We start from the raw sequence: 25695 nt of genomic DNA, 5'->3' as shown, positions 1-25695 counted from the left end.
AGTTTGAAAAGGAACAGGAAATAGGGGGACAGAGTGGAAAGGAATGTTTGGTTGTTTGGGGGTTTGGATTTTGGTTTTTTAGTTTTTTATTAAAAAAAAAACATGACATTTTATTAAAATAAGAAAAACTAGCAAAATAATTGCATATGTTAAGGCTGGCAGTTTAATTAAAGTAACACAAACTAACTAACAAATGCATATAGTTTTTTCAAAGAATTCCTGGTAAATAAATTCCAAAATTCCAAACTAAAAACCATTTATTAAACATAAATTGAAAATGAAAAACAACTTTCTAGAATTTTCTTTTGCTGTTCATTTTTTTTCTCATTAAAAATCCAATTTGTGATGCAATAAAAAGGCCAATTGTTTTCGCACTTTGAAGTGTTAATTGCTTTAAAAAAAAAAACGTTCTGTTTAACTATTTGTACAACTATAATAAACCATAATAATTCCTAGAATTCACTGAACGGATTTTTATCGATTTTGTAGAAAAAAAAATTAACATACATCACTTTAAACTACTAATATACAATAATATTTCTAACCTCCTTTAGTATATGCTATAAATATAAATCGATAAAATAGTACAATCTACCCAAAACTAGTAATATTAAGGGAAGAGAAAACAGATTTTTAAAATAGTGATCAGAGAGAAGGGTAATACTATCACAGAGAATGATATAGTTGGTCAAACTTACCCCCCCATTTTATAAAACGAAACTTTCGTTAACGTAAAAAATTTGTATGAAAAATACTGGGAAATTTTTGAAAATTTGAATTTTTTCCATACAAATTTTTTTGAACGTTTGTCGTTTCGTTTTATAAAATGAGACCCTTAAGCTCTTTAAGATTACTAAACTTTTTAAGCTCCTTAGCATATGCTACAAAAATATAGAGATAAACTCTTTAAAATACATACTTCAAATATCACTTTTTCTAGGATAAACTACACCAACCTTACGCTCTTCAAGTGTAAATAACATTTCATATATCCTAATGATATGCTACAAAATTAAGGTGATACATTAAAATCTTAACAAAACGTTTAATATCAATAGAAGAGAGAATAGATTTTTAAAATGTTCTTAGATAAGTAAAATTCAGTCGTTGCGAAAGCCAAGAAGGGTCAAGCTTATCTATCTTATGTGTAAATACCTTTTCAATGATCCTAAACGTTTGCTATGAATATAGAGCGATAAATTATAACAGTCTTTAGATAACTACTAATAACAATAGAGGAAGAGGAATTAGACTTTCAGAATGGAGTTCACACAAAATGCAAAACTGAACTAGAAGTGAACTAGAACCGAACTAGAACTGATATTAAACTGAACTAAACTGAACTAGAACTGAACTAGAACTGAACTAGAACTGAACTAGAACTGAACTAGAACTGAACTAGAACTGAACTAGAACTGAACTAGAACTGAACTAGAATTGAACTAGAACTGAACCAGAACTGAACTAGAACTGAACTACAACTGAACTAGAACTGAACTAGAACTGAACTAGAACTGAACTAGAACTGAACTAGAACTGAACTAGAACTGAACTAGAACTGAACTAGAACTGAACTAGAACTGAACTAGAACTGAACTAGAACTAGAACTAGAACTGAACTAGAACTGAACTAGAACTGAACTAGAACTGAACTAGAACTGAACTAGAACTGAACTAGAACTGAACTAGCACTGAACTAGAACTGAACTAGAACTGAACTAGAACTGAACTAGAACTGAACTGGAACTGAACTAGAACTGAACTAGAACTGAACTAGAACTGAACTAGAACTAGAACTGAACTAGAACTGAACTGGAACTGAACTAGAACTGAACTAGAACTGAACTAGAACTGAACTAAAACTTAACTATCTATCTATCGATCTATCTATCTATCTATCTATCTATCTATCTATCTATCTATCTATCTATCTATCTATCTATCGATCTATCGATCTATCGATCTATCGATCTATCTATCTATCTATCTATCTATCTATCTATCTATCTATCTATCTATCTATCTATCTATCTATCTATCTATCTATCTATCTATCTATCTATCTATCTATCTATCTATCTATATATATATATATCTATCTATCTATCTATCTATCTATCTATCTATCTATCTATCTATCTATCTATCTATCTATCTATCTATCTATCTATCTATCTATCTATCTATCTATCTATCTATCTAGCTATCTATCTATCTATCTATCTCTATCTATCTATCTATCTATCTATCTATCTATTCTATCTATCTATCTATCTATCTATCTATCTATCTATCTATCTATCTATCTATCTATCTATCTATCTATCTATCTATCTATCTATCTATATCTATCTATCTACTATCTATCTATCTATCTATCTATCTATCTATCTATCTATCTATCTATCTATCTATCTTCTATCTATCTATCTATCTATCTATCTATATATCTATCTATCTATCTATCTATCTATCTATCTATCTATCTATCTATCTATCTATCTATCTATCTATCTATCTATCTATCTATATATCTATCTATCGATCTATCTATCTAGCTATCTATCTATCTATCTATCTATCTATCTACTATCATCTATCTATCTATCTATCTATCTATCTATCTATATCTATCTATCTATCTATCTATCTATCTATCATCTATCTACTATATATATATCTATCTATCTATCTATCTATATCTATCTACTACCTCTATTATACGCTACACAAATCAACTGATAAACTGTAAAAATCTCTCTGCAAACTTTGCTAAAACATTTTTTATTTTTTTATAGATTCCTTATTTGTTTAACAAACAGGAAAATAACCCTACAATCAGCAGCCATTAGAGGAAAAACGAGTAACTAACTAATTCAGCAATTTTAAGCTATTACCTTGTACTATTGGTTTTATTATACAATTTTTATTTTAAAAGCAAAAACACCAAACCAAATGGCTAAACTTGAATCTAATGCAGGGGCATCATAAACTCATATGGAATTTTATATTAAGGTAAAGTGAAAAGTGAAGTTTTAAGCTCTGAAAGTGTAGTTGTAGTTTTCAGTTTAATACTTTAAGTAGAAAAAAAAAATGCATATTTATATTAATGGAAATTAAAAGAAAATAAAAAAAAATCTTAGAGAGAAAAAATAAATAACGTTAAATTTTAGTTTCTTTTTTCTATAATTTTTATTCCTCTAACAGTCATGGTCTCGACCTTGATAAAAGATAATAGAGACCAACCAACCAACACACACACAAACAATAAGAAACATTTAAAGTTTTTTTTCTTCTTAAAAAAATATTTGAAGGCAAGAAAAATAGACGAACCAGCAAAAAAATAAAGAAAAATTATAATCACCGCCCAAATGTATGCAGCAGAAAATAAATGTAAGAATGAATGAATGAAAAAAAAAATTATAAAACACTGCAAAAATAGTAAACAACAAATGTACAAACTACATAGAAAAAAATCTCTTTTTTTAGGCCTCATGACAAATTCTAAGAAATATTTATTATTCACAAAAAAAATTGTTATAGAAGCAAAGAAGAAAAATAATATAAAAGTAAGAAATATTTGAAAACTTCTCTCTGTGATTCTAAGATTGTCATGATTTTGATTATTAAAAAAAAGACTACAAAATATAACAAAATTTTTATGACAGAATTTCAGGGAAAAAGAGATAGACAGACGGACAACATCTCAAATTTTTGTAGTTTTTTTTTTAACTTGAAATGTGGTAGAATAACTAAATAAATAAATACATAAATAAATAAACTAAAGCATAATTTTAGATTAGAGAGGTAAAGATAAAGGAAATTTTGTATCAAGAAAAAGCCTCTACAAAATTACGGTGATTTTCTATAGAAAATGATGCATACATTTAGGTTTAATGAAAAAAATAAAGAAAATTTTATTCAGGAAAAACTTGTAAGGATTTTGAGTAATTTTTTATAGCATACTTTTAGAGTAAAAAGGAACTAATGCATTAAAATTTGATTTCTTAAAAGTTTGATTAGAGTATATAGTCTATTCAATTTATAGGGTAGCCTATAGTTTAGTACATAGTCTAGCCTGTAGTTTAGTACATATTTTAATGTATAGTCTAAACTATAGTCTAGTCTATAGTTTAGTATATAGTCTAGTCTATAGTCTAGTCTATAGTGTAGTCTCTAGCCTAGTCTATAGTCTAGTCTATAGTCTAGTCTATAGTCTAGTCTATAGTCTAGTCTATAGTCTAGTCTATAGTCTAGTCTATAGTCTAGTCTATAGTCTAGTCTATAGTCTAGTCTATAGTCTAGCCTATAGTCTAGTCTATAGTCTAGTCTATAGTCTAGTCTATAGTCTAGTCTATAGTCTAGTCTATAGTCTAGTCTATAGTTAGTCTCTAGTCTAGTCTATAGTCTAGTCTATAGTCTAGTCTATAGTCTAGTCTATAGTCTAGTCTATAGTCTAGTCTATAGTCTAGTCTATAGTCTAGTCTATAGTCTAGTCTATAGTCTAGTCTATAGTCTAGTCTATAGTCTAGTCTATAGTCTAGTCTATAGTCTAGTCTAGTCTAGTCTATAGTCTAGTCTATAGTCTAGTCTATAGTCTAGTCTATAGTAGTCTATAGTCTAGTCTATAGTCCAGTCTATAATCTAGTCTATAGTCTAGTCTATAGTCTAGTCTATAGTCTAGTCTATAGTCTAGTCTATAGTCTAGTCTATAGTCTAGTCTAGTCTATATTCTAGTCTTCTAGTTAGTCTATAGTCTAGTCTATAGTCCTAGTCTATAGTCTAGTCTATAGTCTAGTCTATAGTTCTAGTCTATAGTCTAGTCTATAGTCTAGTCTATAGTCTAGTCTATAGTCTAGTCTATAGTCTAGTCTATAGTCTAGTCTATAGTCTAGTCTATAGTCTAGCTATAGTCTAGTCTATAGTCTAGTCTATAGTCTAGTCTATAGTCTAGTCTATAGTCTAGTCTATAGTCTAGTCTATAGTCTAGTCTATAGTCTAGTCTATAGTCTAGTCTATAGTCTAGTCTATAGTCTAGTCTATAGTCTAGTCTATAGTCTAGTCTATATTCTAGTCTATTAGTCTAGTCTTAGTCTAGTCTATAGTCTAGTCTATAGGTCTAGTCTATAGTCTAGTCTATAGTCTAGTCTATAGTCTAGTCTATAGTCTAGTCTATGTCTAGTCTATAGTCTAGTCTAATAGTCTAGTCTATAGTCTAGTCTATAGTCTAGTCTATAGTCTAGTCTCTAGTCTAGTCTATAGTCTAGTCTATAGTCTAGTCTATAGTCTAGTCTATAGTCTGTCTATAGTCCAGTCTATAATCTAGTCTATAGTCTAGTCTATAGTCTAGTCTATAGGTCTAGTCTATAGTCTAGTCTATAGTCTAGTCTATAGTCTAGTCTATAGTCTAGTCTATAGTCTAGTCTATAGTCTAGTCTATAGTCTAGTCTATAGTCTAGTCTATAGTCTAGTCTATAGTCTAGTCTATAGTCTAGTCTATAGTCTAGTCTATAATCTAGACTATAGTCTAGTCTATAGTCTAGTCTATAGTCTAGTCTATAGTCTTGTCTACAGTCTAGTCTGTAGTCTAGTCTATAGTCTAGTCTATAGTCTAGTCTATGGTCTAGTCTATAATCTAGCCTATAGTCTAGTCTATAGTCTAGTCTATAGTCTAGTCTATAGTCTAGTCTATAGTCTAGTCTATAGTCTAGTCTATAGTCTAGTCTATAGTCTAGTCTATAGTCTAGTCTATAGTCTAGTCTAGTCTATAGTCTATAGTCTAGTCTATAGTCTAGTCTATAGTCTAGTCTATAGTCTAGTCTATAGTCTAGTCTATAGTCTAGTCTATAGTCTAGTCTATAGTCTAGTCTATAGTATAGTCTATAGTCTAGTCTATAGTCTAGTCTATAGTATAGTCTATAGTCTAGTCTATAGTCTAGTCTATAGTCTACTCTATAGTCTAGTCTATAGTCTAGTCTATAGTATAGTCTATAGTATAGTCTATTAAAATAGTCTATAGAATAGAACTAGAACTGAACTAGAACTGAACTAGAACTGAACTAGAACTGAACTAGAACTGAACTAGGACTGAACTAGGACTGAACTAGAACTGAACTTGAACTGAACTAGAACTGAACTAGAACTGAACTAGAACTGAACTAGAACTGAAATAAACTGAACTAGAACTGAACTAGAACTGAACTGAACTGAACTGAACTGAACTAGAACTGAAATAGAACTAGAACTGAACTAGAACTGAACTAGAACTGAACTAGAACTGAACTAGAACTGAACTAGAACTGAACTAGAACTGAACTAGAACTGAACTAGAACTGAACTAGAACTGAACTAGAACTGAACTAGAACTGAACTAGAACTGAACTAGAACTGAACTAGAACTGAACTAGAACTGAACTAGAACTGAACTAGAACTGAATTAGAACTGAATTAGAACTGAACTACAACTGAACTAGAACTGAACTAAAACTGAACTAGAACTGAACTACAACTGAACTAGATCTATATATTCATTCAATATTCAATTTATTTTTGTTTTGTTTGTTATTTTTCTATTAAACCACAAAAAACCAAACACATATCTACATACACTTAATGAAATAAAAGCATACTTTTGTGCGCACATTAAATTAGAGATATTAAGCATAGAGAGAAGAAAAAAACGACTTAAGCATTAGAAGTCTCTAAACAAATTATTATAATAGACCATTAAAAACGCCAAAAGCAACAAAATATATATATAAATTAAACGCACAAATTCTCTTAATGAGCAAGCAGCAGTAATTTTTTTATGAACAGCCTTTAAGTAGGCTATAGACAATTAAATGGCGCAAATAAAAACAATAGGTGCAAACATGTGCAGAACATTAATCAGGAATTTTAACGCTAAATTAATTGTATTTAAAAGCTGGGCTTTTTATTTCCTGATATTTAATTAAATTTATTTGCGCAAATAAAGGAAAAATTTAAGGAAGAGAGAGGGAGGGAGGGAGTGAGCAAGGATTTTGAAAAATATTTTATAGGAAAAGTTGCTCAGAATTTAAGCAATTTTCTATAGGAAAAGTAGTTTAGATTTTAAAGGAAAAATATTGCATATTTTTGACCTGCAGTATTAGGTAAAATGTAAAGCATACCCTTTGGTGTTTGAATTAATTTTCGTTTTATATAAAAAACATTAGTTTTTGTTCCATAAATCCTTGTAATAAGACTCACCTGAAAAGAAATAAAAATAAATAATATTTAGAAGAAAATTTTTTAAGAGCGATTATTGAAATAATAAACAACAATTTCTATAGTGTACTTTAAGGCATTTATAAAAAATATTGCAAAACTATACTTTTTTTATTGTTCTCGTCATAATTTTAATTTTATTTTATAGCTTTAACCTTATAAATCTGTTTAAAACAGTTCAATAAATTTAAGAAAAAATCTAATTTGGCAAAATGAAAAAATAAAGCAAATTCCAAAAATCAAAGCATACTTTTAGTATGTTTGTTTTAAAGTTTTTTATGTCAGATGCTCTTAAAAAAATTTGGCATTAAAACTTGTTTTTTTTCAACAGAGAGAAAATATTTTTTTTTAATTATATGTAAATGTTAAGGCAATGCAGATAAATAATGTTTCTTTTTTGGGAATTAAAATTTCATTATAAACAAAAACTTTAGGTAAAACAAGTTTAAAGTGTTAGAGGAAAACTTGGCTGAGACGGGGAAAAATAGTTTAAGGAATAAATAAAGGTCAAACTGAAAGAAAAGTAAAATTTGTTTTTTTTCGCAAAATTGTTTAAAGTTTGTTTAAATATTTAAAATTAATTTATTACAAGATTTATTTTGTTTTTGTTGATAGTGAAAGCTCATGTTGTTTACTTTCAAATTGTAAACAAATTTCGTGATTTTTTTTTTAATTTTAAACTATTTTAATCATTTTTGAAAAAATTTTGAATTTTTCACAATATTTGTCAAAGTTTGTTTAAATATTTAAAAGAAACTTATTAAAGGATTTTGTTTGTTGTTGTTGTTATTGATAGTTTATGTTGTTTACTTTCAAATTGTAAAAAAATTTCTTGCATTTTTTAATTTTAAACAATTTTTAATAATTTTTTAAAAAATTTTAAAATTCAGGATTTTTCACAATATTTGTTAAAGTTTATTTAAATATTTTAAAGAAAACTTATTAAAGGATTTTGTTTGCTGTTATTGTTATTAATAGTTTATGTAGTTTACTTTCAAATTGTAAAAAAATTTCGTGATATTTTAAATTTTAAACATTTTTTAAAATTTTTGAAGAAAAATTAAAAATTGAGAATTTTTCACAATATTTGTTAAAGTTTATTTAAATATTTAAAAGAAATTTATTAAAAGATTTTGTTTGTTGTTGTTGGTATCGATAGCTCATTTTGTTTACTTTTAAATTGTAAAAAAATTTGTTAATTTTTTAAATTATTAACAATTTTAAAAAAATTTTAAAGATTTTTGAGAAGAATATAAAAATAAAAATGTTTACAATATTGTGTAAACTTTGTTTAAATATTTAAAAGGAACTTATTAAAGGATTTTGTTTGTTGTTGTTGTTATTAATAGCTCATGTTGTTTACTTTCAAATTGTAAAAAATTTTGGAATTTTTTAAATTATTAACAATTTTTAATCATTTTTTAAAAAAAATTGAAAAATTCAGTATTTTTCACAATATAAGTTTGTTTAAATATTTAAAAGAAACTTATTAAAGGATTTTGTTTGTTGTTGTTGGTATCGGTAGCTCAAGTTTTTTACTTTTAAATTTGAAAAAAATTTCAAACTATTTTGAATTATTTACAAATTTAAACAATTTTTAAAAATTTTTGAGAAATATATATAAATTTTTACAATATTGTGTAAACTTTGTTTAAATATTTAAAAGAAATTTATTAAACGATTTTGTTTGTTTTTGTTGTTATTGTTTACTTTCAAATTGTAAAAAAATTTTCAACTTTTTAAAATTATTAACAATTTTAAACAATTTTAATAATTTTTGAAAAAAAAATTGAAAAATTCAGGATTTTTCACAATATTTGTTAAAGTTTGTTTAAATATTTAAAAGAAACCTATTAAAGGATTTTGTTTATTTTTATTGGTATTAATAACTCATGTTTTTTACTTTCAAATTGTAAACAAATTTTTGAATTTTTTAAATTATTAACAATTTTTAATAATTTTTGAAAAAAAATTAAAATTCAGAATTTTTCACAATATTTATCAAATTTTGTTTAAATATTTAAAAGAGATTTATTAAAGGATTTTGTTTGTTTTTGTTAGTTTTAATAGTTTATGTTGTTCACTTTAAAATTATAAAAAAATTTCGTGATTTTTTTATTTTAAACAATTTTTAAAATTTTTTTAAAAAATTAGAAAAATTAAAATTTTGACAATATTTGTTAAAGTTTGTTCAAATATTTAAAAGAAACTTATAAAAAGATTTTGTTTGTTGTTGTTGTTATTAATAGCTTATATTGTTAACTTTCAAATTATAAAAAAATTTCGTGATTTTTTTAATTTTAAACAATTTTTAATAATTTTTGAAAAAATTTTAAAATTCAAGATTTTTCACCATATTTGTTAAAGTTTGTTTAAATATTTAAAAGAAACTTATTAAAGTATTTTGTTTGTTTTTGTTGTTATTGTTAGATTATGTTGTTTACTTTTAAATTGTAAAAAAATTTATTGATTTTTTTAATTTTAAACAATTTTTAATAATTTTTGAAAAAATTTTAAAATTCAAGATTTTTCACCATATTTGTTAAAGTTTGTTTAAATATTTAAAAGAAAATTATTAAAGGATTTTGTATGTTGTTGTTGTTATTAATAATTTATGTTGTTTACTTTTAAATTGCAAAAAAATTTCGTAATATTTTAAATTTTAAAAATTTTTTTAAACTTTTGAAGAAAAATTAAAAATTGAGAATTTTTCACAATATTTGTTAATTTTATTTTTTTTTAATTTATTTAAATATTTAAAAGAAACTTATTAAAAGATTTTGTTTGTTTTTGTTGGTATCGATAGCTCATGTTGTGAACTTTCAAATTGTAACAAAATTTCTTGATTTTTTAAATTATTAACAATTTTAAAAAATTTTTAAACATTTTTGAGAAGAATATAAAAATGAAAAATTTTACAATATTGTGTAAATTTTGTTTAAATATCTAAAAGTGACTTATTAACAGAATTTGTTTGTAGTTGTTGTTATTGTTAGCTCATGTTGTTTACTTTCAAATTATAAAAAAAATTTCTTGATTTTTTAAATTATTAACAATTTATAATAATTAAAAAAAAAAAAAATAAAAATTCGGAATTTTTCACAATATTTGATAAAGTTTATTTAAATATTTAAAAGAAACTTATTAAAGGATTTTGTTTGTTGTTATTGATAGTTTATGTAGTTTACCTTCAAATTGTAAACACATTTCTAACATTTTTTAAATCATTAATAATTTTTGAAAAAAAAAAATTAAAATTCAGTTTTTTTTACAATATTTGTCAAAGTTTGTTTAAATATTTAAAAGAAACATATAAAAGGATTTTCTTAGTTGTTGTTATTGATAGCTCATGTTGTTTACTTTCAAATAGTAAAAACAAATCGTATTTTTTTAATTTTAAACTATTTTTAATAATTTTTGAAAAAAAATTAAAAATTGAGAATTTTTTACAATATTTGTTAAAGTTTATTTAAATATTTAAAAGAAACTTATTAAAGGATTTTGTTTATTGTTATTGTTTAAATTGTAAAAAAATTCCTGCATTTTTTAATTTTAAACAATTTTTAATAATTTTTGAAAAAATTAAAAAAAATTAAATTTTTCCTACTAGTTTAAAGTTTGTTTAAATATTTAAAATAAACTTATTAAAGGATTTTGTTTGTTGTTGTCATTAATAGTTTATGTTGTTTACTTTCAAATTGTACAAAAATTTGTTGCTTTTTTAAATTTAAACAAATTTTTAATAATTTTTGAATAAAATTTAAAAATTCAGGATTTTTCGTAATATTTGTTAAAGTTTGTTTAAATATTTAAAATAAACTTATTAAAGGATTTTGTTTGTTTTTGTTGTTATTAATAGATTATGTAGTTTACTTTTAAGTTGTAAAAAAATTTCGTGACTTTTTTAATTTTAAACATTTTTTTTTAATTTTTTAAAAAAATAAAAAATTCAGAATTTTTCACTGTTTGTTTAAATATTTAAAAGAAACTTATTGAAGCATTTTGTTTGTTGTTGTTGTTGTTATTAATAGTTTATGTAGTTTACTTTCAAATTGTAAAAAAATTTTGTGACTTTTTTAATTTTAAACAATTTTTAAAATTTTTTAAAAAAATTTGGAAAATTAAAATTTTCACAATATTTGTTAAAGTTTGTTTAAATATTTTAAAGAGACTTATTAAAGGATTTTGTTTGTTGTTATTGTTATAAATAGATCATGGTGTTTACTTTCAAATTATAAAAAAATTTCTTGATTTTTTAAATTATTAACAATTTTTAATAATTTTTGAAAAAGTTTAAAAAAAATTTTTTTTCCTACTAGTTTAAAGTTTGTTTAAATATTTAAAAGAAACTTATTAAACGATTTTGTTTGTTGTTGTTGGTATCGATAGCTCATGTTGTTTACTTTCAAATTGTAAAAAATTTCCTGCATTTTTTAATTTTAAACAATTTTAAATAATTTTTGCAAAAAAATTAATAAATTCAGGATTTTTCATAATATTTGTCAAAGTTTGTTTAAATATTTAAAAGAAACTTATTAAAGGATTTTGTTTGTTACTGATGTTATTGATAGTTTATGTTGTTTACTTTAAAATTGTAAAAAAATTTCCTGCATTTTTTAATTTTACACAATTTTTAACAATTTTTGAAAAAATTAAAAAAAAAATAATTTTTTTTCCTACTAGTTTAAAGTTTGTTTAAATATTTAAAATAAACTTATTAAACGATTTTGTTTGTTGTTGTTATTAATAGTTTCTGTTGTTTACTTTCAAATTGTAAAAAAAATCCTGCATTTTTTAATTTTAAACAATTTTTAATAATTTTTGAAAAAATTAAAAAAAAATAAATTTTTTTCCTACTAGTTTAAAGTTTGTTTAAATATTTAATATAAACTTATTAAAGGATTTTGTTTGTTTTTGTTAGTTTTAATAGTTTATGTTGTTTTCTTTAAAATTATAAAAAATTTTCGTGATTTTTTTATTTTAAAAAAATTTTTGAAAAAATTAAAAAAATTAAAATTTTCACAATATTTGCCAAAGTTTGTTTAAATATTTAAAAGAAACTTATTGAAGGATTTTGTTTGTTGTTGTTATTATTAATAGTTTATACAGTTTACTTTCAAATTGTAAAAAAATTTCGTGACGTTTTTAATTTTAAACAATTTTTAAAAATTTTTGAAAAAATTTGAAAAATTAAAATTTTGACAATATTTATTAAAGTTTGTTTAAATATTTAAAAGAAACTTCTTAAAGGATTTTGTTAATTGTTGTTGTTATTAACAATTTATGTAGTTCACTTTCAAATTGTAAAAAAATTTCTTGTTTTTTTAAATTATTAACAATTTTGTGTTAATTTTGAAAAAAAAAAAAAACACTTTTTCGTTAACGCCTGTAGTTTTATTATTTTACTTTTCTAACTTAATTATTGTCATTAATTAGTTCACCTACTTGTATTTAGTATGTCATCTTAAATTTCACTTTAACAATTTGTCGCTATTCGTTTATTTCTTAACCCTCCCCCCCTGACCTAAACATCATCATCATCTAAAATACTTTGCTCGTATAATAGTCGTCCATATGAGCAAAGTTAATATGATTAATTATTATGTTGTATTTTGTTTATTGTTTTCTATTTTAATTTGTTCGCCTCTTCAAAAAAAAAAAAAAAAGATTTATTTTGTTATATTTATTTCCAAGTTTTTTTTTTTGTTGTTTTTATTGCCAAGTGTCTTAATTTCTTAAATAAATTTTTTGGCAATTGTACAATTTGTATAAGAAATTTATTTAATTAATTTTTTTTCTTATTATTATCAAGTAATCAATCAACTATAAAGCTATAACTTTGACTACAAATAATGTTAAATGTAATGAATATAATTGAAATATTACATTCCAATAGATGTGTTTTTACAGGCTGGAGGATAGAAATGATGGACAGGTGTCTGAATTTATAAACAATAAATTTTACAGTTGCCAAATACTAGCAAAAGGTTTAAAACTTAAAATTTATATAAAAGCCTTAAGGTAGGCAATATATTTTGTAAAATTTTAAACCTAATAGATATGCTTTATTACAACAATGTGACACCTAAAGCAACTAGGTCTATTAACTTTTTCTAAAATTTTCCAGCAAATTTGGTGGAAAAAAATTTTCATAATTTATTCAATTTTTGAAGAAAATTTTAAAAAATTCTCATCAATAGATTTTGTTAAATTTTGTTAATATTGAAAGCTCATGTTGTTTACTTTTAAAAGGTAAAAAAAATTCTTCCATTTTTCAATTATTAACAATTTGCCAACAATTTGAAAATTTCCCAAAATTTGAACTTTTAGTAAATTTAATCTCAATTATTATGATTTCGATTTCTATAATTACTATTAGCCTTATCTTAATATAAACACAAAAATAGCTAATGACCCCAAAAATTATAGTTAAAATTAATGGTTTAAACATACTTTTAGCCTTATTATTAAAAAATTTATATTAAAATGTAAATTTATGGCTGAATAAACGGAGAATATTAAAAAAACGCACAAAGTGTAAGAGAGACACACCATTTTTCTCCCAACAACAGCAAGAGAATTTTATTTCCAAAAAAAAAAAACCTAAAAAACCATAATTATTATTATTATTTAAATAATGGTTTTAATTTATAATTCTGGCACAAAAATCTATAAATCTTTCTTCGTTTTAAAAGCACTGAAGTAGAAAATGTTCAATGTTAAATATTAATTACAATTGGAAAATTTTTGTTTTTAAAAACCATAATTTGCCAATTACTTACGTAGAAAGCTTTTAAAATTATTAAAAAATTTGTTTAATTATATTAAATAATAATATTGTAAAGCAAGCATGGAAAATTCAGTATTTTAGTACTTCTTCATAACAGAAAAGAACCGCGGTAGTCTAGTCTATAGTCTATTCTATAGTCTAGTCTACAGTCTAGTCTGTAGTGTAGTCTATAGTCTATTCTAGTCTATAGTCTAGTCTGTAGTGTAGTCTATAGTCTATTCTAGTCTATAGTCTAGTCTATAGTCTAGTCTATAGTCTAGTCTATAGTCTAGTCTATAGTCTAGTCTATAGTCTAGTCTATAGTCTAGTCTATAGTCTAGTCTATAGTCTAGTCTATAATCTAGTCTATAGTCTAGTCTATAGTCTAGTCTATAGTCTAGTCTGTAGTCTAGTCTATAGTCTAGTCTATAATCTAGTCTATAGTCTAGTTTATAGTCTAGTCTATAGTCTAGTCTATAGTCTAGTCTATAGTCTAGTCTATAGTCTAGTCTATAGTCTAGTCTATAGTCTAGTCTATAGTCTAGTCTATAGTCTAGTCTATAGTCTAGTCTATAGTCTAGTCTATAGTCTAATCTATAGTCTAATCTATAGTCTAGTCTATAGTCTAGTCTATAGTCTAGTCTATAGTCTAGTCTGTAGTCTAGTCTATAGTCTAGTCTATAGTCTAGTCTATAGTCTAGTCTATAGTCTAGTCTATAGTCTAGTCTATAGTACACTTTATAGTATAGTCTATAGTCTAGTCTATAGCCTAGTCTCTATCTATCTATAGTCTAGTCTATAGTCTAGTCTATAGTCTAGTCTATAGTCTATGTCTAGTCTAGAGTCTAGTAGTCTATAGTCTAGTCTATAGTCTAGTCTATAGTCTAGTCTATAGTCTAGTCTATAGTCCCTAGTCTATAGTCTAAGTCTATAGTCTAGTCTATCTAGTCTATAGTCTAGTCTATAGTCTAGTCTATAGTCTAGTCTATAGTCTAGTCTATAGTCTAGTCTATAGTCTAGTCTATAGTCTAGTCTATAGTCTATCTATAGTCTAGTCATAGTCTAGTCTATAGTCTAGTCTATAGTCTAGTCTAAGTCTATAGTCTAGTCTATATCGTCTAGTCTATATCTAGTCTATAGTCTAGTCTATAGTCTAGTCTATAGTCTAGTCTATAGTCTAGTCTATAGTCTAGTCTATAGTCTAGTCTATAGTCTAGTCATAGTCTATAGTCTAGTCTATAGTCTAGTCTAGTCTAGTCTATAGTCTAGTCTAGTCTTAGTCTAGTCTATAGTCTAGTCTATAGTCTAGTCTATAGTCTAGTCTATAGTCTAGTCTATAGTCTAGTCTATAGTCTAGTCTATAGTCTAGTCTATATCTAGTCTATAGTCTAGTCTATAGTCTAGTCTATAGTCTAGTCTATAGTCTAGTCTAGTCTATAGTCTAGTCTAGTCTATAGTCTAGTCTATAGTCTAGTCTATAGTCTAGTCTATCTCTAGTCTAGTCTAGTAGTCTAGTCTAGTTATAGTCTAGTCTATAGTCTAGTCTATAGTCTAGTCTATAGTCTAGTCTATAGTCTAGTCTATAGTCTAGTCTATAGTCTAGTCTATAGTCCAGTCTATAGTCTAGTCTATAGTCTAGTCTATAGTCTAGTCTATAGTCTAGTCTATAGTCTAGTCTATAGTCTAGTCTATAGACTAGTCTATAGTCTAGTCTTATCTAGTCTATAGTCTAGTTTATAGTCTAGTATATAGTCTAGTCTATAGTCTAGTCTATAGTCTAGTCTATAGTCTAGTCTATAGTCTAGTCTATAGTCGTCTATATAGTCTAGTCTAGTCTATCGTAGTCTAGTCTATAGTCTAGTCTATAGTCTAGTCTATAGTCTAGTCTATAGTCTAGTCTATAGTCTAGTCTATAGTCTAGTCTATAATCTAGTCTATAGTCTAGTCTATAGTCTAGTCTATGTCTAGTCTATAGTCTAGTCTATAGTCTAGTCTATAGTCTAGTCTATAGTCTAGTCTATAGTCTAGTCTATAGTCTAGTCTATAGTCTAGTCTATAGTCTAGTCTATAGTCTAGTCTATAGTCTAGTCTATAGTCTAGTCTATAGTCTAGTCTATAGTCTAGTCTATAGTCTAGTCTATAGTCTAGTCTATAGTCTAGTCTATAGTCTAGTCTATAGTCTAGTCTATAGTCTAGTCTATAGTCTAGTCTATAGTCTAGTCTCTATCTAGTCTATAGTCTAGTCTATAGTCTAGTCTATAGTCTAGTCTATAGTCTAGTCTATAGTCTAGTCTATAGTCTAGTCTATAGTCTAGTCTATAGTCTAGTCTATAGTCTAGTCTATAGTCTAGTCTATAGTCTAGTCTATAGTCTAGTCTATAGTCTAGTCTATAGTCTAATCTATAGTCTAGTCTATAGTCTAGTCTATAGTCTAGTCTATAGTCTAGTCTATAGTCTAGTCTATAGTCTAGTCTATAGTCTAGTCTATAGTCTAGTCTATAGTCTAGTCTATAGTCTAGTCTATAGTCTAGTCTATAGTCTAGTCTATAGTCTAGTCTATAGTCTAGTCTATAGTCTAGTCTATAGTCTAGTCTATAGTCTAGTCTATAGTCTAGTCTATTGTCTAGTCTATAGTCTAGTCTATTGTCTAGTCTATAGTCTAGTCTATAGTCTAGTCTATAGTCTAGTCTATAGTCTAGTCTATTGTCTAGTCTATAGTCTAGTCTATAGTCTAGTCTATAGTCTAGTCTATAGTCTATTATGTTTAGTCTAGTCTAGCGGAATATTAGTTTAGCACTCACAAACCTAAAAAGTACTATTTTTATTATAAATAAGTACTATTTTAAATGTCTATGCTAGTTGTAAACTATAGCAGGTATTTGTGGTGTTTAGTTTTTAAAATTTATAGCCTAACTTTAGGCAAATTATTTAATATTTTCAAATTTGTATTTATTATTGGCCTTTAAATTCCCTTTAGTATTATAGATAAATTGTTTTGTTGTTGTTTTTATTTTTTAATATAAATAACAAAAATATTATTACTTTATGTTGTTACTTAAAGGACCATAAATAAATATTTGTAGTGAGAAAAAAAAGAAAGAAAACTGGATTATAAGCTACGTGCCAAAAAAGTAGATAAATATATATGTTTTATTTCCAACTAAAAGACGTAATATAAATTATTTAAAAAAAACCTTGATGACGACAATATTGGGGTTTCTTTACATTTAAATAAATACACAATAAATAATTTTGCGTTTTTTTTTTTTATAAATTACTTTTTATTTCTAAAAAGCAACTGCAAGGTTGTGAAATGACCCAATTTTGTTACAAGACTTTAACAAAGCCAAGATATCTTTAATAACTAAACCTAGATCCTTACAGTTTGAAATCAATTTGCATCTAAAACTTCAATCCTATATTTCGGATCCTAAATTATTTAAAAGTGTTTGATTGTATCACTATTTCAAATAAAACTAATTTGATATGTTTCCTTTTTTGTTGTTTTTGATCTAAAAAACACTCATGCAAAATTGCATGTGAAAAACTTTAAAGGATAAAAAGGTTTTATTAGCCAAATGCAATATTTTTTTCCTCTTATATTCATCATGGTTTCGTGTTTGTGAACTTATTTCTAGATAAAAAAACTTTTGAAATTTAAACATATTATTCTGAACTAAATTGCAGGTACATAGAATAAAAATGCTTCAAACACAGTACGGCTGAACTTTAAATTGGCAGGTGAGTTGTATTATTTGATAATATAGTCAAATCTATAACAAATATTAAGGCGATTCAAAGGAATGTTGAGAAAATAACTAACAAGCTCAATAATCAATTATTGGACCTAAGTAATAATCTGGAACATGGTCGAGTCCAGTATAGACCAAAATATAGTCCAAAGTCTATACTATAGTAAAGTATACTGTGTGGACTATAGTCTAATATGTAGTCTAGACTATAGACTGAACTATTGTAGAGCCTGCGACAATAGTTCAGACCACAGACTACAGTCCAGACTATATAAGAGACAAAAAGTTTCAACTATACTCCAGGCTATACACCTGACTATCTTCCAGAACAGATGGCATACTCTAGACTTGACTCTAGTCCAGAATATAGATTAAGGTCCAGACTATACTAGACTAAAGTCTACTCTATAATCCAGTTTACAATCTCGTCTATGGTCCTTGCAATAGTCTAGTATTTAGTCCAGTCTATAGATAAGTCTATAGTCTAATAAACACTCTAGTCTATAGTCTAGTCTACAGTGTAGCCTATAGTGTAGTCTATAGTCTACAGTGTAGCCTATAGTGCAGTCTATAGTCTAGTCTACAGTGTAGCCTATAGTGTAGTCTATAGCGTAGTCTATAGTGTAGTCTATAGCGTAGTCTATAGTGTAGTCTATAGTGTAGTCTATAGTGTAGTCTATAGTCTAGTCTATAGTCTAGTCTATAGTCTAGTCTATAGTCTAGTCTATAGTCTAGTCTATAGTCTAGTCTATAGTCTAGTCTATAGTCTAGTCTATAGTCTAGTCTATAGTCTAGTCTATAGTCTAGTCTATAGTCTAGTCTATAGTCTAGTCTATAGTCTAGTCTATAGTCTAGTCTATAGTCTAGTCTATAGTCTAGTCTATAGTCTAGTCTATAGTCTAGTCTATAGTCTAGTCTATAGTCTAGTCTATAGTCTAGTCTATAGTCTCTATAGTCTAGTCTATAGTCTAGTCTATAGTCTAGTCTAGTCTAGTCTATAGTCTAGTCTATAGTCTAGTCTATAGTCTAGTCTATAGTCTAGTCTATAGTCTAGTCTATAGTCTAGTCTATAGTCTAGTCTATAGTCTAGTCTATAGTCTAGTCTATAGTCTAGTCTATAGTCTAGTCTATAGTCTAGTCTATAGTCTAGTCTATAGTCTAGTCTATAGTCTAGTCTATAGTCTAGTCTATAGTCTAGTCTATAGTCTAGTCTATAGTCTAGTCTATAGTCTAGTCTATAGTCTAGTCTAGCCTATAGTCTAGTCTAGTCTATAGTCTAGTCTAGTCTATAGTCTAGTAGTCTAGTCTACTCTATAGTCTAGTCTATAGTCTACTCTATAGTCTAGTCTATAGTCTAGTCTATAGTCTAGTCTATAGTCTAGTCTATAGTCTAGTCTATAGTCTATAGTCTAGTCTATAGTCTAGTCTAGTCTAGTCTATAGTCTAGTCTATAGTCTAGTCTATAGTCTAGTCTATAGTCTAGTCTATAGTCTAGTCTATAGTCTAGTCTATAGTCTAGTCTATAGTCTAGTCTATAGTCTAGTCTATAGTCTAGTCTATAGTCTAGTCTATAGTCTAGTCTATAGTCTAGTCTATAGTCTAGTCTATAGTCTAGTCTATAGTCTAGTCTATAGTCTAGTCTATAGTCTAGTCTATAGTCTAGTCTATAGTCTAGTCTATAGTCTAGTCTATAGTCTAGTCTATAGTCTAGTCTATAGTCTAGTCTATAGTCTAGTCTATAGTCTAGTCTATAGTCTAGTCTATAGTCTAGTCTATAGTCTAGTCTATAGTCTAGTCTATAGTCTAGTCTATAGTCTAGTCTATAGTCTAGTCTATAGTCTAGTCTATAGTCTAGTCTATAGTCTAGTCTATAGTCTAGTCTATAGTCTAGTCTATAGTCTAGTCTATAGTCTAGTCTATAGTCTAGTCTATATTCTAGTCTATAGTCTAGTCTATAGTCTAGTCTATAGTCTAGTCTATAGTCTAGTCTATAGTCTAGTCTATAGTCTAGTCTATAGTCTAGTCCTATAGTCTAGTCTATAGTCTAGTCTATAGTCTAGTCTATAGTCTAGTCTATAGTCTAGTCTATAGTCTAGTCTATAGTCTAGTCTATAGTCTATAGTCTAGTCTAGTCCTAGTCTAGTCTAGTCTAGTCTATAGTCTAGTCTATAGTCTAGTCTATAGTCTAGTCTATAGTCTAGTCTATAGTCTAGTCTATAGTCTAGTCTATAGTCTAGTCTATAGTCTAGTCTATAGTCTAGTCTATAGTCTAGTCTATAGTCTAGTCTAGTCTATAGTCTAGTCTATAGTCTAGTCTAGTCTATAGTCTAGTCTATGATCTTTTTCTAGCCCTATTGTGTAAAATTTTGTGTTTTTGCATGTCCGTTGTCCGAAAATATAATTTTTTAACAAATCGATAATTAGCGTTTGACAAATATCTTCACTAGATCCAGTTTAATTATTGATTTGCGTAATTAAGGGTGGACAAATTGTTCTTTTTTGTGCAATTCTTAGGCAGCTAATAAAAAAAAAACAACCCTCTTTTAGCAGCTGTTAAACAACAGCTGTTTTTTTCAAATATTTGTAAATTACGGTACACTATAAAATTTATTAAAAAATTTCAGAAAAAGTTAATTAATAATATTTACACTAAGAATAATTTCAATTAAAAAATCATTAAATAAAATAGTTATTTAACAGCTCTATTTGCACTTGTCGTTAGCGGGAGTCCCTAATGTTTAAAAGATTCTTTAAAATGTAACTATTTCAAGTCTGCCAAGCATTCAAGCATGCATGCAAGAGAGTTCAGGTATTTAGACAGAAATTATATAAAAATTATATATGGAATATATAGTTCACATGTGCTTCTTTTTAATTTGTGGTTTTTTGTTGTTATTTTCATAAGAATTTTGCTAAATTGTTAGTAATGTAGGTTTTATTGTTTAAAATTTTTTATGAATGTTACGTATTTTTTTTTCTTTTTGTGGTTACAACAGAACATGCAAACAACACAAATGTTGGTTTGAAATGAAATAATGGGGAAATTTTAGTTTAGTTGAAAGGTTTTTACCTTTAACCCTTAAGTTGGGAAACACCAAGTGAATAGTTTTAGTGTAGAGCTGCAGTTTAAGTAGAAAGTAATTACTTTGTTTAAGACAAACATATAATTTTTAAGAAACAAAGAGTATTTTGTTAAATATTTTTATAACTTCGTTTAATTTTGACATTTTAAGTGGAACTAACTAACTAACTAACTAACTAACTAACTAACTAACTAACTAACTAACTAACTAACTAACTAACTAACTAACTAACTAACTAACTAACTAACTAACTAACTAACTAACTAACTAACTAACTAACTAACTAACTAACTAACTAACTAACTAACTAACTAACTAACTAACTAACTAACTAACTAACTAACTAACTAACTAACTAACTAACTAACTAACTAACTAACTAACTAACTAACTACTAACTAACTAACTAACTAACTAACTAACTAACTAACTAACTAACTAACTAACTAACTAACTAACTAACTAACTAACTAACTAACTAACTAACTAACTAACTAACTAACTAACTAACTAACTAACTAACTAACTAACTAACTAACTAACTAACTAACTAACTAACTAACTAACTAACTAACTAACTAACTAACTAACTAACTAACTAACTAACTAACTAACTAACTAACTAACTAACTAACTACCAGAAAGAAAAATTTGCGGAAGGAAAATTCTTCAAAAATTGAAGGAAAAAAAATTCTTGAAATATTAGCGGAAAAAAACTTTATTTAAAGAAAATTTTTTTAAGATCATTTTTTAAGAAACATTCTTAATTTTAATAAAATTCTTAAAAAAATTCTTTATTTAAGAAAATTCTTAAAAAATTCTAGTAAATGTTTGAAAATTCTTGAAAAGTTATTTATTTGAGGAATATTCTTGAAAAAAATTTCTTAATTCTTGAAAATTTTCTAATTCTTGAAAAAATTCTTAATTTTAAGAAAATTCTTCAAAAATTCTTTATTTAAAGAAAATTCTTGAAAATTTTCTTAATTTCAATAAAATTCTTGAAGAAATTGTTTAAAGAAAATTCTTAAAAAATACTGGGAAGGTTTTCTTTAAGGAAAATTCTTGAAAAAATTCTAATTTCAATAAAATTCTCGAAAAATTCTTTATTTAAAGAAAATTATTGAAGGAATTCTTTATTTAAAGAAAATTCTTAAAAAGTTCTTTATTTGGGATTGTTCGTGAAATAATCTTAGTTTCAAGAAAATTCTAGAAAAACTCTTTATTTAAAGAAAATTTTCGAAAAATTCTTTATTTAAGGAAAATTCTTGAAAAGTTCTTTATTTGAAAAAATTCCTAATTTCAAGAAAATTCTTGGAAAGTTTTCTCTTTAAGGATAATTCTTGAAAAATTCTTTATTTCTAAAAATATAGCGAAAAATTCTTTATTTAAAAAAAAATCATGACATTTTTTTATTTAAATCAAATTCTTAAAAAATTCTCAAATATATTATTATTTAAAAGAAATTCTTTAAAAATGCTTTCCTTATTTTAAGAAATAAGCGTTTTCTTTAAGGAAAATTCTTAAAAAAATTTTTAATTCTCTAATATTCTTGAAAAATTCTTGGAAAATTTTTGAAAAATTCTTTAAAAAATTTTCTTTAAGGAAAATTCTTGAAAACCCTTTCTTAATTTCAATAAAATTTTTGAAAAATTCTTTATTTAAAGAAAGTTCTTGAAAAAATTTTTCTAAATTTCAATAAAAATTCTCGAATAATTCTTGAAAAATTCTTTCTTTAAAGAAAATTTTTGAAAAGTTCTTTCTTCTTGAAAAAATTTCTTCATTTCAATAATAATTTCTAAGAAACTCTTAATTCAATAAAATTATTGAAAAATGTTTGAAAGAATTCTTTATTTAAAGAAAATTCTTGAAGAAATTCTTTATTTAAAGAAAATTCTTGAAAAAAATTCTTAATTTCAAGAAAGTGTTTAAAAAAATTTTTCGAAAAATGTTATAGTTAAAGAAAGAATTATTTAAAAATTTATTTATTTGAAGAAAATTCTTGAAAAATCCTTTATTAAAAGAAAATTCTTGAATAAAATTTCTAAATTTCAATATTTTTTTTTTTTTTTTTTTTTAAATTCATTATTTAAAGAAAATTATTGAAAAGCTCTTTCTTTAATTAAGTTAAATTCTTGAAGAAACCTCTTAATATCAATAAAATTTTTGAAAAATTCTTTATTTAAAGAAAATTCTTGAAAAAAAAGTCTAAATTTCAATAAAAATTCTCGAAAAATTCTTTATTTAAAGATAATTCTTGAAATGTTCTTTTTTCTTGGAACAATTTATTAATTTCAATAAAATTCTTGAAAAATTCTTTAAGAAATTCTAAATTTAATAAAATTATTGAAACATTTTCGAAAAAATTCTTTATTTAAAGAAAATTCTTAAAAAAATTTCATAATTTCAACAAAATTATTTAAAAGTGTTTTATTTAAAAAACATTCTTGAAAGGTTCTTTCTTTAAGGAAAAATTTTCAAATAATTCTTAAAAAATTCTTCATTTATGGAAAGTTTTTACAAAAATTCTTAATTTAAGGAAAATTCTTAAAAAAAATTCCCTTTAGTTAAAGAAAGAATTCATTAAAAATTTATTTATTTCAACAAAATTCTTTATTTAAAAAAAATTCTTGAGCAAAATTTCTAAATTTCAATAAAATTTTTGAAAATTTTTTTTTTATTTAAAGAAAATTCCTGAAAAGTTCTTTCTTTAAGGAAAATTCTTGAAACAAAATTCTTAATTCAAGAAAATTTTTGAAAATTATTTTTTTTTAAGGAATTTGTTGAAAAAAATTCTTTATTTAAAGAAAATTCTTGAACAAAATTTTTTAATTTAAATAAAATTTTTGAAAAATTTTTTATTTAAAGAAAATTTTTGAAAAAATTTTCTAAATATCAATAAAAATTCACCAAAAATTCTTTCTTTAAAGATAATTCTTGAAAAGTTCTTTTTTCTTGAAAAAATTTCTTAATTTCAATAAAATTCTTGAAGAAATTCTTTATTTAAAGAAAATTCTTGAAAAAAATTCTTAAACAATTACATTTTTAAAGAAAATTCTTGAAAAAATTTCTTTATATAAAATTCTATAAAAATTCTTATTTTCAAGAAAAATTCTCGAAAAATTCTTTCTTTAGAGAAAATTCATGAAAAATTATCAAAAAATTCTTTATTTAAAGAAGATTTTTTCAAGAATTCTTCTATGGTTGTAAACTTTGTAAACTGTCAAGATTAATTAGCAGAAAAGTTCGTATTCTTAGACTTTGACGAGGATCTTTTTCTTCTCTTTTAAATAAATTTTATTAATTTATTCCTTTGAAAAGGAATATTTTCAGTTTTATTTTGAGTCTTATTTTTTTTTAACTATAACTTAGTGGGAAGAGAGAGCGAGAGAGAGAGGCAAGCAAGAGTTCATCTTTACAAAAACACACACACACATTGTAACACTCATACTTATGATATTGTCCCTGACATTTAAACTTAACGGTAATCAATGTCAAATACTTAATAGGAGTAAGTTTTAAATTGGTTTGCTGTTTTTTTTGTGGTGCATAGAGGAGGGGGCAGGGGGAAAAAGTTTTTATTAAACATTTAAAGAAAATTTAATTAAACACTGACCTGATTTGGATGTTTTCTGGCTTTTTTGCTTTCTTTTGTTGTTGCTATTCTTATAGTTAGATTACTTCTAGTTGATTGAACAGTAGAAGAGAATTAAAATAATTTTTTTAATATTTTTTTCATTTGTTTGTTTTCTTCTTAAACAGTTAACAGCAGCAAAAATAACCAACAATTTTAAACACACACAGACTCACGAACAAGAAGAGACCAAAAACAGAACTTATCTTAACAATTCTAAAGCTTTTTTTTCAGACACAATTTCAGACTAACTGCTGCAGTTGGGGGAAAAAAGAAGAATATTTTTTTAGAAGTTGTTTTAACCAAAAATCATAGATAAATTGTAACTTGGACCAGTAGACCACATGCGAACTATATTAAACGTTACCGACGACAACGAAGACAACACACCGATGTCCACACTCACGTTAACACGTTAGTCGTACACTCACACTCTTCACTTTGATTTTGAACTAGAATCCCAGCAGATTCTTTTAGATTTATTTTTTCTACTATTTTTTTTTTCTAACCAAACAAAGCTTTAAACAATAACAACAAAAATCCTTTCACTTTTTGTATCCTTTTTTTGAACAGGCTAAACAGGAGGCTGCAAATTCCAACTTAAAATCAGTTTTAGCAAAAAAACCTTCTTAATCCTGTGTTTTTGTTTTCAACAAAAAAATATATTTTTTTTTTTTTGTTTTTGGATTTGTCTAGAAATTTTAGCTAAAAACTTAGGAATTTAAAACTTTTTTCTTCTTTTTTCTGCGTTTCTTTTTCATTCAAATTTCTAGCTGTTTAAAGGACTTTTTTGCAGAAATTTTCATCACTTTGTTTAGACTTTTTTTTTCAAATATTTTATAATAAATTCTTTATCCTTTTTTTCACCAAAAAAAAAAAATTTTTTCTTCTTCAACGTTTTCAAATTGATTTTGTTTAATGTGCTTGTGAAAAAAACATAAACGTTCTAACGCGTTCCGCGTATTGCACCCAACTGAGCTGAGGTCTGCTCATAAAATTTTGCTTTAAACACGACCGAAACGAAAACTCATAACGTCCGTTCATCTGTGTCTGCTAATACACTCATTCACTCACTTTCGCTTGTAGTGACAATAAAAATAATAACAACAACAAACACACATACATAAAAACTCTCCCAGCAATGACAGTAGCAGAAATGGGGTGGAAATTTGTCACACATTTATGTCCAAAACAGGGTAAAAGAAAGTATCT

At 25.3% G+C, this 25695-nt stretch overlaps 1 long non-coding RNA gene across 1 annotated transcript in view; it reads right to left on the bottom strand.

Annotated features, from left to right (window-relative positions):
- LOC119604998 overlaps nt 1-25448 on the bottom strand; it is an 86139-nt gene extending 60691 nt beyond the window's left edge. Inside the window, exon 1 of the long non-coding RNA XR_005231559.1 lies at nt 24466-25448. This is a non-coding gene — a long non-coding RNA (uncharacterized LOC119604998). The remainder of the gene's footprint in view (nt 1-24465) is intronic.
- Nucleotides 25449-25695: the final 247 nt, after the last annotated feature.

Source organism: Lucilia sericata, unplaced genomic scaffold (assembly GCF_015586225.1).
Source record: "Lucilia sericata isolate MDLA Ls3-8-SP2 unplaced genomic scaffold, ASM1558622v1 Contig000450F_arrow, whole genome shotgun sequence".
Lineage (NCBI taxonomy): Eukaryota > Metazoa > Arthropoda > Insecta > Diptera > Calliphoridae > Lucilia > Lucilia sericata.
Note: the sequence above shows the minus strand (reverse complement) of the source record. Positions and strands in the feature narration are given on the sequence as shown.